Below are 10,492 nucleotides of genomic sequence, written 5' to 3' on the forward strand. Positions count from 1 at the left end.
AAAAACCCATTGGATATATCCAGGGTCGTTTTGTATTTTTTGCGCACTATATTGTTCATAAGTGCTGTGCTGTGTGCATTTTGTTTGGCAAATGTGTGTGTGTGACTGTTTAAATGTTAGTAGTCTAAGACTATTCTGTACGAATGGTCAGGTTTAGCTACAGGGAACAATGGATTGCTCATTGGTGAGACACAGGGTTAACTTACGCCCTGGTACTCTAACTGTGTGAGGATTTCCCTCATGGGTGCTTTTCCTTCAACCTTTATTGGATATTGCGGTTGAGGTTGGAATTCAATTGGTATAACATGATAGGGGGAATCTTTATCCTACCCTTGTGGTTGTGGTATAACACAGGTGCCTGCACCACAGCCCAATCAATGGCATGAATTTCTAAGAGCTTTCTGGGAAGAAAGGGCGAGAAAGATTTTTCAAAAATCTCTTCTCCATAAGAAAGATCACAGACAAATTCTGGTAGCCAATCCTTTTCGGCTAATAAAATATCATAAATGGTGACAACACGGACCCAAAATATAGCATTGATTGTGCGTTCAATGTCTCCTTCTAACTGTATAGTTACTTTATAAACACTGTCGGGCATGGAGACACAGATGTCCGCGATCTCAACTTGTAAGAAATCATCAGCTGCTTTGACCTCCGGATGCTCTTGAAGATCCCGGAGAACAATTGTGACCTCTGCTGCACTGTCTAGCAGTGCCAGTGCCCTCTTCCTGTTGTTCAGTAAAGCCCTCTTCCTGAGTGGCATGTCGTATTGCAACTGTTGCCACTTTTTTTTTTTTTTAACTGGGGTTTTTGTTAGGAACGTTTCTCTTCTTTATTAACAGAAGTTCCAGACGAGCGTTGTGAGTCCTTTCTCGGTTTCACATACTCTGTTCGCTGCTGTGACCGCCCACCTTTCTCACTGCATTTTTCCCGTGAGTCCCGAAAGGAATAAGATTGGCGTGTATCAGTATATTGATATCTGTAGGGCGTTTTTATATTATCTCTATTTCTAAGATTATATCTATTTTGAGGGGTCTCCAAATGCGGAGATTCTCCCCTTTCCCCTTTCTTTTTTAGGTGTTTGTTGTTTTTTATCCCAGCGTGTTTTACAACCTTCAGACGCTTGCTTGGTAGAGTCTTTATTGGATCTACCCTGTAATTGTGGTTTAATGGTTCTGGCCTCCACACCATCTCAACCAATACTAGAGTAGGTCTCAGCGATAATCTTTGGCAGCTCACGTTCTTGATCCTGTGTAGGAACGTCCCGGAGCCTCATGCGCACTGCTAGTGCAACTGCTCACTCTTTGAGGTTACTTAATGTTATTCAAGAAACAGTGGCAAAATTGCCCATTAATTGCATCCCCAAGTCTAGGGCCGGGGCAGCCCCATATTTGTCTTGAATTTGTTTTACCACCTCTGGAAGATTGGCAAGTGTTGGTGTACTGTGTGCAGTAGTATAGAGTGTGGCAAATACCATGCCCCTAGTATTGCAGTTATCTACAGTGGGGAGAATCCCAAATGGCAAGCACATAGTGAGTATTCTATGTTTACCCTGAGGACTCGTATGGGGAGAAACTGCTTCCAGCGCATTTATTTTTTAAGCTATGCAAAATTACATTTCTTCCCGCTTGGCGGGTACTTTACCCTTGATCGAATGTACAGTTGCCACGGTAATGCCTGGCGCAATTGTGTGTCATTGAGCTGGGTTAGTAATGAATGTTTGCAATACAAACTGTACTAACAGCCTCTATATTGCCGTGAGCTCTGTATATTAGCGGCAAACCTCAGCTACCGCGTAGGTTGCTGCTTTAGGGTGCGGTGCATATGTGGCCAATAAAGGACCTAACCTGTAATATTGTATGTGGTAGGGCAGCATGAAGCAAATTATTATGGTCTTGATAAGATAGTGGTATTTCTAAATATGGATAAGCTCTTTATTGTGCAGGTATGTTTGCAGGTGTATAGTGATGAAATGTATTTGTGTTCCCATCAAATGCTTGAAAAGTGACCCAAGAATAAAATGTTTCTGTTCTGTAGGCTGGATGAGCCTCAATAACAAATGTAACTGGACCCCCGCGGCCTGATAGGACATTTGCTAATACGTGTGCAGTAAGGGGTGGTCCCATGTTTACTGCAATTGCTACCCATTGCGGGTTTGCCATGGTAATGGTGAAGGTGTTTGTTCAGAGATAAGGACACCAAGTTGGGATTAATCCTTTTAAGGTTCAAGCTGGAACACCCTACAGCGTTAGTTAGATACTACCTACTTAGCTGAGGAGGAAATCCTCTATACCATGGACGTCTCCGTATATAGTAACGAGGTGCCTTTAGTGAGACAGAGATACTTGGGAGGATCCGAAAATTAGTGCCTGACCAAATATTGGCGGTGCCATGCCACGTAAGTTCTCATTATTCTAATAAACCTACTGGATTTGGGTGGCAGAATCACCTGAATTGTGGGGTACTAAGTACAATTCTACACCATGTGATGCCTGTCGGCCTAATCCAGGTTTTCCGGCTAACTAGCAGCGCTGCATCTCTGCCCAAGGACAGGAATGATTGTGGCAACCGGGCGCATGACAGGAAAGACTCCTCAGGGGAATCTTGGTCGATCAGATCTCATCCCTTTCTCTCAGTTACATTAGTCTCACACAGACAAAAAGAAGCAGAGTGTAATTCAATAAGGGTTTATTGAAGTAATTGCATCTTAGATAAAATGGCGTGGATTGGATTGCAATAACTAGGATGGTAACACACAATAAAAGCAAAATTGTAATGAGGAGAGTGAAAGATAAAAACAATCCCACCATACTGTCACTAGGAATGATATATATATATATATATATATATATATATATATATATATATATATTTCCTACCTAAGCTATGTTAGAGCACAGCATGATAAGCCCTAAGTCCACATGGTAGATTTTCATAAAAACTACTCCTAAGTAACATGTACCATACCAGCCTTTCAGCAGTTTATAATTGGCATTTTTCCCACAAATGAAATAAACACCTGCAAGATGGGTAGCATCCTTATGCCAATTCTGTAAAACTACTCCTTTTTCTATTTTGGTTTTATGCTTTCCTCCATTCATCCATTTGATTAATGAACTCCTTCTCAACGTGTGTGGTAATACAGGTTAAATAGTTGTTGTGTGCATATGCATTTCCAAATGTTAGGGTCAGTTCAAAGAAATATCCAGCAATGTCAATGCTTTTCACTTTAGCTATATTACTCACATACTCAATATTACTCACATGCTGGTTATTATGCACAAAGGAAAACTCAAAATCTACATTAGAATAGAAATATTGTATATATTCTTGGTTATACAATTGAGATAGTAAAAGACCGCAAGTTATACCATAAGCTAAAAGTAGGCTGTGATATGTGATTCCTTCCTGCACTGATGAAGGTATCTGTGTGCAAACATAATAATGCACATCCATAGTTTCAATGTATTCATACAGTAACCTGTAGTGTACATTTGAAGACACATCTCCTTTTGAGTCATCAAGATGAAGCAATTCCTCATCTTCATATAAGGGATCTCGTTTTGTATGCAACTCTTAAGCACTGATGTAAATGTGCTCTCATCTTCATATTTCACAGACACACTCAAACCAGCAATCAATAAAATGCTCACAATGAAACACACATTTATTAATCCTACATACACACATACTTAAATTTACCCTGTTTACCTTGATCCAGACTCCAGGTTTGCCTAGAGTCAGACTAAGACATTAAATTCAAAAATCAAAAGGAAAAGTCAAAAACGTAAAGCGGCTTTCAAAAAAACTGTTTCTTCTTTAAGTGAGCAAAGAAAAAACAAAAGCAAAAATATCTCTTCTCAGAGTCCTTTTGCACATAGTTCTTGATCTTCTAGAAAGTTCATCAAGTTTTTCTCTACTTGCAAATGTTCAAAATCACTACTAGAAAGTTCAAATGCTTCTAGTAATAAACCATCTGGCAATCACTTATCAGCACTTCCAGCATATAGGGGCATATTTAAGAGCCCCTAGCGCCTAATTGTGCCACATTTGCGTCATTTTTTTTGTTACGCAAATGTGGCCCAAGGAGGCCAAAAACGCCAGGCCATATTTACAAAGTGGCGCAATGCTTGCATTGCACCACTTTGTAACCCCTTGTGCCACGGTATGTCTGCGTCAGGCATAATGTATGCAAGGGAGGCGTTCCAGCGCTAGGGCGACCGTAAAAATGGTGCAAAGGAATCAATGGGATTCCTTTGCACCATTTTCATCAGCACTGTTTAACGCCTGCTAGGTGCAGGCTTTAAACAGAGGCCCCCATTGATTACAATAGGGCTCTGGGTGCTTTGCAGGATTAGCGTCATAATTTTTTATGCTAATCGTGCAAAGCGCCGGTCTAGTGTCAGAAATGATGACGCTAGTCACCCTAACTACCCCCATGGTGCACCGTATTTTAAATACAGCACTATCATGGCAGCGTTAGGTGGTGCAAGAAAAGTGATGCTACACTAGGTGCAGCACCACTTTTCATAAATCTGCCCCATAATGTCTCTGCTCATCAAGTGGCAATGACATTTCAAAGTTCAGTTCTAAAGCAACTTCAAGTTCCAAAATATTCAGTTGATTTTAAATTGTCAGCACAAAAGGCAAGACACCCCTTCACCCATTCATTATCAGCAAAGTACATCCATTCAGCTGCTGAGTACCTGCAACTTGGCACTCTTTTTCTTTTTGATCTCTTTCCTGGACAATTTTCACTGTCACTTTGATCAGATTCTTTAGTTAATTCAGCAAAAGTTGGAAGCAAATCTGTTTTTGGGTCTGGACTTTTTGCGGGCCACTGGTCTCTTCTCACACTTCTCATTTCAGGCACTACTGTGTTTTCAATGTTTACTGAGCTAGCAGGAGTCGACTGATTCTGACTTGGCCCTCCTGCACCTTCGATTGCTTTTGACACGCTCAGATTTTCACCAGTCTGTGCATGTTCTGCGACAGCCACTTTCCCAGTCCTCACAGTTTGGCTAACATGGACCACTTCACTCATCGATTCTGACCCTAAAGGAACAGGCACTGTATCTTCAAGAGGACTTGGAGCTTTGTGTGTATGGCTTACATGAACCCAATTCGGAAGACCAGCACACTTCACAGCTGTTGTAGTCACCAAGATAACCTGAAATGGCCCTTTCCAGCATGGCTCTTAGCATGACTTTCTTACATGCGTCTTCACCAGTACCCAATTTCCTGGACTTGTCATGCCACTGTTCTTGTGCTGACTGAACAGTTATTTCTTCAACCTGGGCGAGACAAAGAGCGAACCACATCTGCTAGTCCTTTGCAATAATCCAGCGCTAAGTCATCTAAAATGTTCACAAGTGCATTTGCAGGCACAGCTGGTAACCTCATAGCATGACCCATAAGGATATCGCGTGGGGCCCCTCCTGTCTTTCTGTTGGGTGTGCTACACATGCTCATCAGAACAAGTGGCAATGCATCCAGCTGTTTCAACGTTGTAGATGCACAAACTTTAGTCAGTCGAGACTTTAGAGCATTCATCTGCTCAACCAATCCAGAGGCTTCTGGTCTGTAACTGCAGTGTAATCTTTGTTCAATTTGTAATGCTGCACACAACAATTTTATGATCTCAATATTAAAATGAGATCCTCTGTCTGATTCTAAAGAAGCCAGAAATCCAAATCTTGGTATCAATTCGCTTAAAAGCAGCTTTGCAACAGTGAGACTATCATTCCTGCGGGTTGGGTTAACCTCAATGTGAGAATAAGCACACCACCACCATCACATATCTCAATCCATTGCAAGCAGGCATCTCAATGAAATCAAGATGCTTTCGGTTGAAAAGATCTCCTGATCTGCCTATGTGGCTCAGGTTAACCACAGTGCATTTCTCTACATTCATCTGTTGACATGTTACGCATCAGTGACACACACATTCTGCAACCACTCTGAATCTGGGATTGTAACATGTTTGCCTGAAAGTCCTGATTATGGCATATCTGCCAGTGTGTGCCTGACCATGGTAATACCTAGCCATTAAATGTAACAAACTATTTGGCAACACTGGTTTTCCTTCACTGAAAAAACCAAACATCCTTTTCATCCCTCTGAACACAGCCTGCTCTATTCCAATCTCTACGTTCCTCTTCAGTCACTTCTTCCTGCAATCTCTTAACCTTTTCCCATGTATCAATTGCTGTCATCAAGAAACTTTGGTTTGTTTTACAGTGCCACTTCAATTGCTTCATTCCTCATTAAAGGATGTTCCATGGGATGCACAGTATCTGGCCACTTGATCAGCGTAGGCATTGCCTAACGAGAAGTAATCACTTGACTTTTGATGTGGTGCACATTTCACAAATGCAATTTTCACAGGTAACTGTATTGCTTTCAATAATTGATAAACTCTATCACTGTTTCCGATAGGTGAACCAGAAGAGGTCATAAAACCTCTCTGGCCCCAAAACTATCTGAAATCATGAACAACACCAAAACCATATTGACAAACAGTGAAAATTGTTACTTTAAGCTGTTCAGAAACACAGCCTGCTCTAGTAAAAGCCACTAATTTGGCTACTTGGGCAGAAAAGACTCCTTGAAGTCATGAAGCTTCTCTCACTCCTGAGACTGTGTAAGCTGTATAATTAGCTCTCAGGGTTCCATCATTGTCTCTTAAACAGGAGCCATCAATTAACATGACAGTCATTTTTGTCTAAGGGAGTACCTTGATTATCAGGTCTTGGTTTGGTGCACAGTTCAGTCACATTAAGACAGCCATGTTCCACTTCATCTTGATCATTTACATTTTGAACAGTACTGGGTAAAAGCATTGTAGGACTGAACACTGTACAATGTTTAATATTCACATTTAACAAGCCTAGAATCAACTGCTCATAACGGGTCAAACGGGCATTGGTAAGGTGCTGATTGTTAGTTTGAATGGAAAGGACTTCAACTGAATGGGGCACAAAAACGTTCAGGGGGTAGCCAATGACAATGCTTTCACAATGTCCAATGCTGAAACTGGCAGCTGCAAGTGAGTTTAAACAGCCAGGCAAAGCAGCAGCCACAGTGGCAAGTATGGCAGAAAAATAAGCCACTGGTCTGTTGAGCCCTCTGTGTAACGGTGTCAAAACATAAAGTGCACATCCATCTATTTCACAACTAAACAAAAGAAAAGGATTTGTTAGAATCAGGCATTCCCAGAACGAGGGCTTGGTACAGGCTTTCTCTCAGCTCGTAGAAGGCTTTCATGTATGTGTCATCAAATAGTACCAGATCAGACACTTCCTTGTGTGTCAGGTTCAACAAAGGTTTGGACAACAGTAGAACATTTGGAATCTACTGGCGGCAGTAGCCAACCATTCACAGGAACATTCTGACATCTCTTTGTGTTATAGGTCGATTCATTCACATGATTGATTAGATTCTCTCTTGGGGCACCTCTCTTGCACCTTCCTCTATGTGGTGACCCAAGTGCTTCACTTCTCTTTGACAGTACTGCAATTTTGAGGGGGGGAACTTTTATGGCCATTCTCTCCTAGGTGGTTCAGCAGAGCGATTGTATCTCTTCTACGGGCTTCACATGAATTTTATGCAACCATCAAATCATCAATGTACTGAACTGGGATTGATGAAATGGCATGTTCAGGGACTCTAAATTCTTTTTCAAGATCTGATTAAAAATAGATGGTGACTCCGTATACCCCTGTTGAGTACAACACCACAAATAAACATGGCTTCCGAATTTAAAAGTGAAAAGGAATTAACTGTCCTCATGAAGTGGAATGTAAAAGAATGCCTGACATAGGTCAGTGACAGAGAACCAGGCCACCTCACAAAGAATCTGGAAAATAATTACTGCAGGATTTGGTACCACTGGACAACAAGGAACAACAATCTTGTTCACCTTTCTCAAATCCTGGACTATGCAGTATTTTCTATTGGGCTTCCGCAGTCCCAAAATAGGGGAATTACAGGGACTTCCCATGCTTTCTTTCAGGACACCTTGCTCAACAACATTTTCAATTACGGGGGTAATTACAGCGATTACTTCTGGAGCCATATTACAGGAAGGTATCCATGGAAATACTGCATTTGGCTTTACTGGGATTTTAACTGGCTCAACTCCTTTTATGAGTCCAATATATTTCCCTGAAAAATCCCAAACTTTTACCATAACTGTCTCTTGCAATTCTTCGGGAAAATCCTTAACTGTCATCATTGGGAACAATAAAATGAGAGGTTACATTTCATCAGTTGTGCTGGACGTTTTATCATCACTATTTGTCTGAATGGCTATTCCCTTGTGGGTGCTGCTAATGGAACAGTTTAGCTTACACAATAGGTCACGTCCTGACAAACTCACAGGACTTGAATCACAAACCACCAGTTGGTTCAGATCCGCAAATTACCCTATTCTAAATGGGATATGTTCTGTAATCGGGTTAAGTAACAGCTGATTTGCTACTCCTACCACCTGAACCTTTGTTCCTGACAAGGGCACATTTGGTACTTCTGCGGTTCTGACAGTGGAACACGTTGCTCCAGTGTCAACCAGGAATAAAGCATTGTGTCCCATAATGTTGGCATTTACATAGGGACTACGTTGATCAACCTCAACAGGTGCTGCTAATATGCATTCTTCCTCATCTGAACTGTCACTGTAATATGTTTCTCAAACTTCCTCATCGCTAAAATCAAGTAATGGGTATTGTGTTACCAACTGATGTACATTTGTGTTTGCTCTCGGATTCGTGTTCTGCTCAGGAACAATCACTTGATGCTCTTGCATTGAGTCTTGAGGAACTTGCATTTGCTGAGGGACTTGAATCTGTTGGGGGACCTGCATCTGTTGCAATCCTGTGGTAACAGTAACATTTAGAAGTCAGGGTCTTTGGATTCTCTGAATTTGAACTTGACTATTGTCCACAGTCTGAGCAACACCATCATTCTGCACCAAATTATTCACATTACTGTATAGACACTTCCACTTCCAGTGCTGAAACTGCTGCATGCATGACATGGATGCAGTTTCTTCTTTGTTTGAACATCAACCACATTACCACTCTGATCTATCCGACCAACACCAATTAATCAATCAGTTTTTATAAACCACAACTACTCACTCACATCCTCGACCTCTAAACTGAGGCATGGTGTTAACCTGCTGTTGTACACCTTGCATTCCACTAGTGTTCACCATAATTTATGGACTCTGTGTTCCTGTCTGGGCAGATTTATTTTTCATCACCATCAATTTCTCCTTCAACTTTTTCTGCATCAATTCTATTTCATCACTGCAATACCTAGCATACTGCAGTACTTCATCAATCTGTTTACTTTGCCAGCAAATCAAATGCTGCTGACTCATGTTGCTAATCTCCCGTTTTAACTTTTGCACAAATCTAAACACAAAATTATTCATGTCTTTCGGCTCATCTTCAATAACGGTGCTGCTTAGAAGCTTGCAGCAATCTTACATAATAGGCATGAATTGACTACTCGTTCCTGTGCTATCCTATCAATCTTTTTTCAATCAACATCTTCCCAGGAAACTTTGCTTCTATAGAAATTCAATCACTTTGTAATACCCTTTCATCACCTCTTTAGATGGCACACCTGTGACTGGATCTCTCAGCAGCTCACGAGTTGGCCAATCAACACTCCGCTTGCACTCAACCCATAAATCGTCAGGAACCACAATGTCAAATAAAGTATTCAAATCTTCCCACAGGCCTTTTGAACATTTCACAAACCTCTATGGGCTTATGGTTAAAGGAACTGTCAGGGCATCAGGCCCTGTCAAATTTGTCTGACTTTGAGGAATTGACATCGCAGCACTTTGAGCTGTTAAGACTGTGCTGAAAGTCTGTCCTGATTGATTTGGGGTAATACTTGGGGTTGTCTCCACTGGAGTAGATATGAGTAAAAGTTTGCACAGGTGCTGTTGCAATAGGTGTAGATTCCATCTGAATCATTTTTAGGTCGAGCGTGGTCAGCACATGTGCTGTCTCTGTGAGACATGCTGTGTTCAGTATAGAGACTTAAGCCATGCCATTCGGTCTTTGTTGTCTTAAATGCTTCACTTTTTTTGGTGCATTGTGCTAAATGTGCCGCCTTTGCTCGCTAAGGCCTATATTTATACTTTTTTAGTGCCGCATTTGCGCTGCTTTTTGACACAAAAGCGGCACAAACTTACAAAATATAGGGCCTAATTACAACTTTGGAGGACGGTGTTAATCCGTCCCAAATGTGATGGATATACCACCTACCGTATTACGAGTCCATTATATCCTATGGAACTCGTAATACGGTAGGTGGTAAATCCGTCACATTTGGGACGGATTAACACCGTCCTCCAAAGTTGTAATCAGGCCCATAATTGTATTTTGTAAGTTTGCGCCGCTTTTGCGTAAATAAAATGACGTAAATGCGGCACTAAAAAAAGTATAAATATGGGCCTAAGTTCCCACCCAGG

Source organism: Pleurodeles waltl, chromosome 1_1, assembly GCF_031143425.1.
Source record: "Pleurodeles waltl isolate 20211129_DDA chromosome 1_1, aPleWal1.hap1.20221129, whole genome shotgun sequence".
NCBI classification, from domain to species: Eukaryota; Metazoa; Chordata; class Amphibia; order Caudata; family Salamandridae; genus Pleurodeles; species Pleurodeles waltl.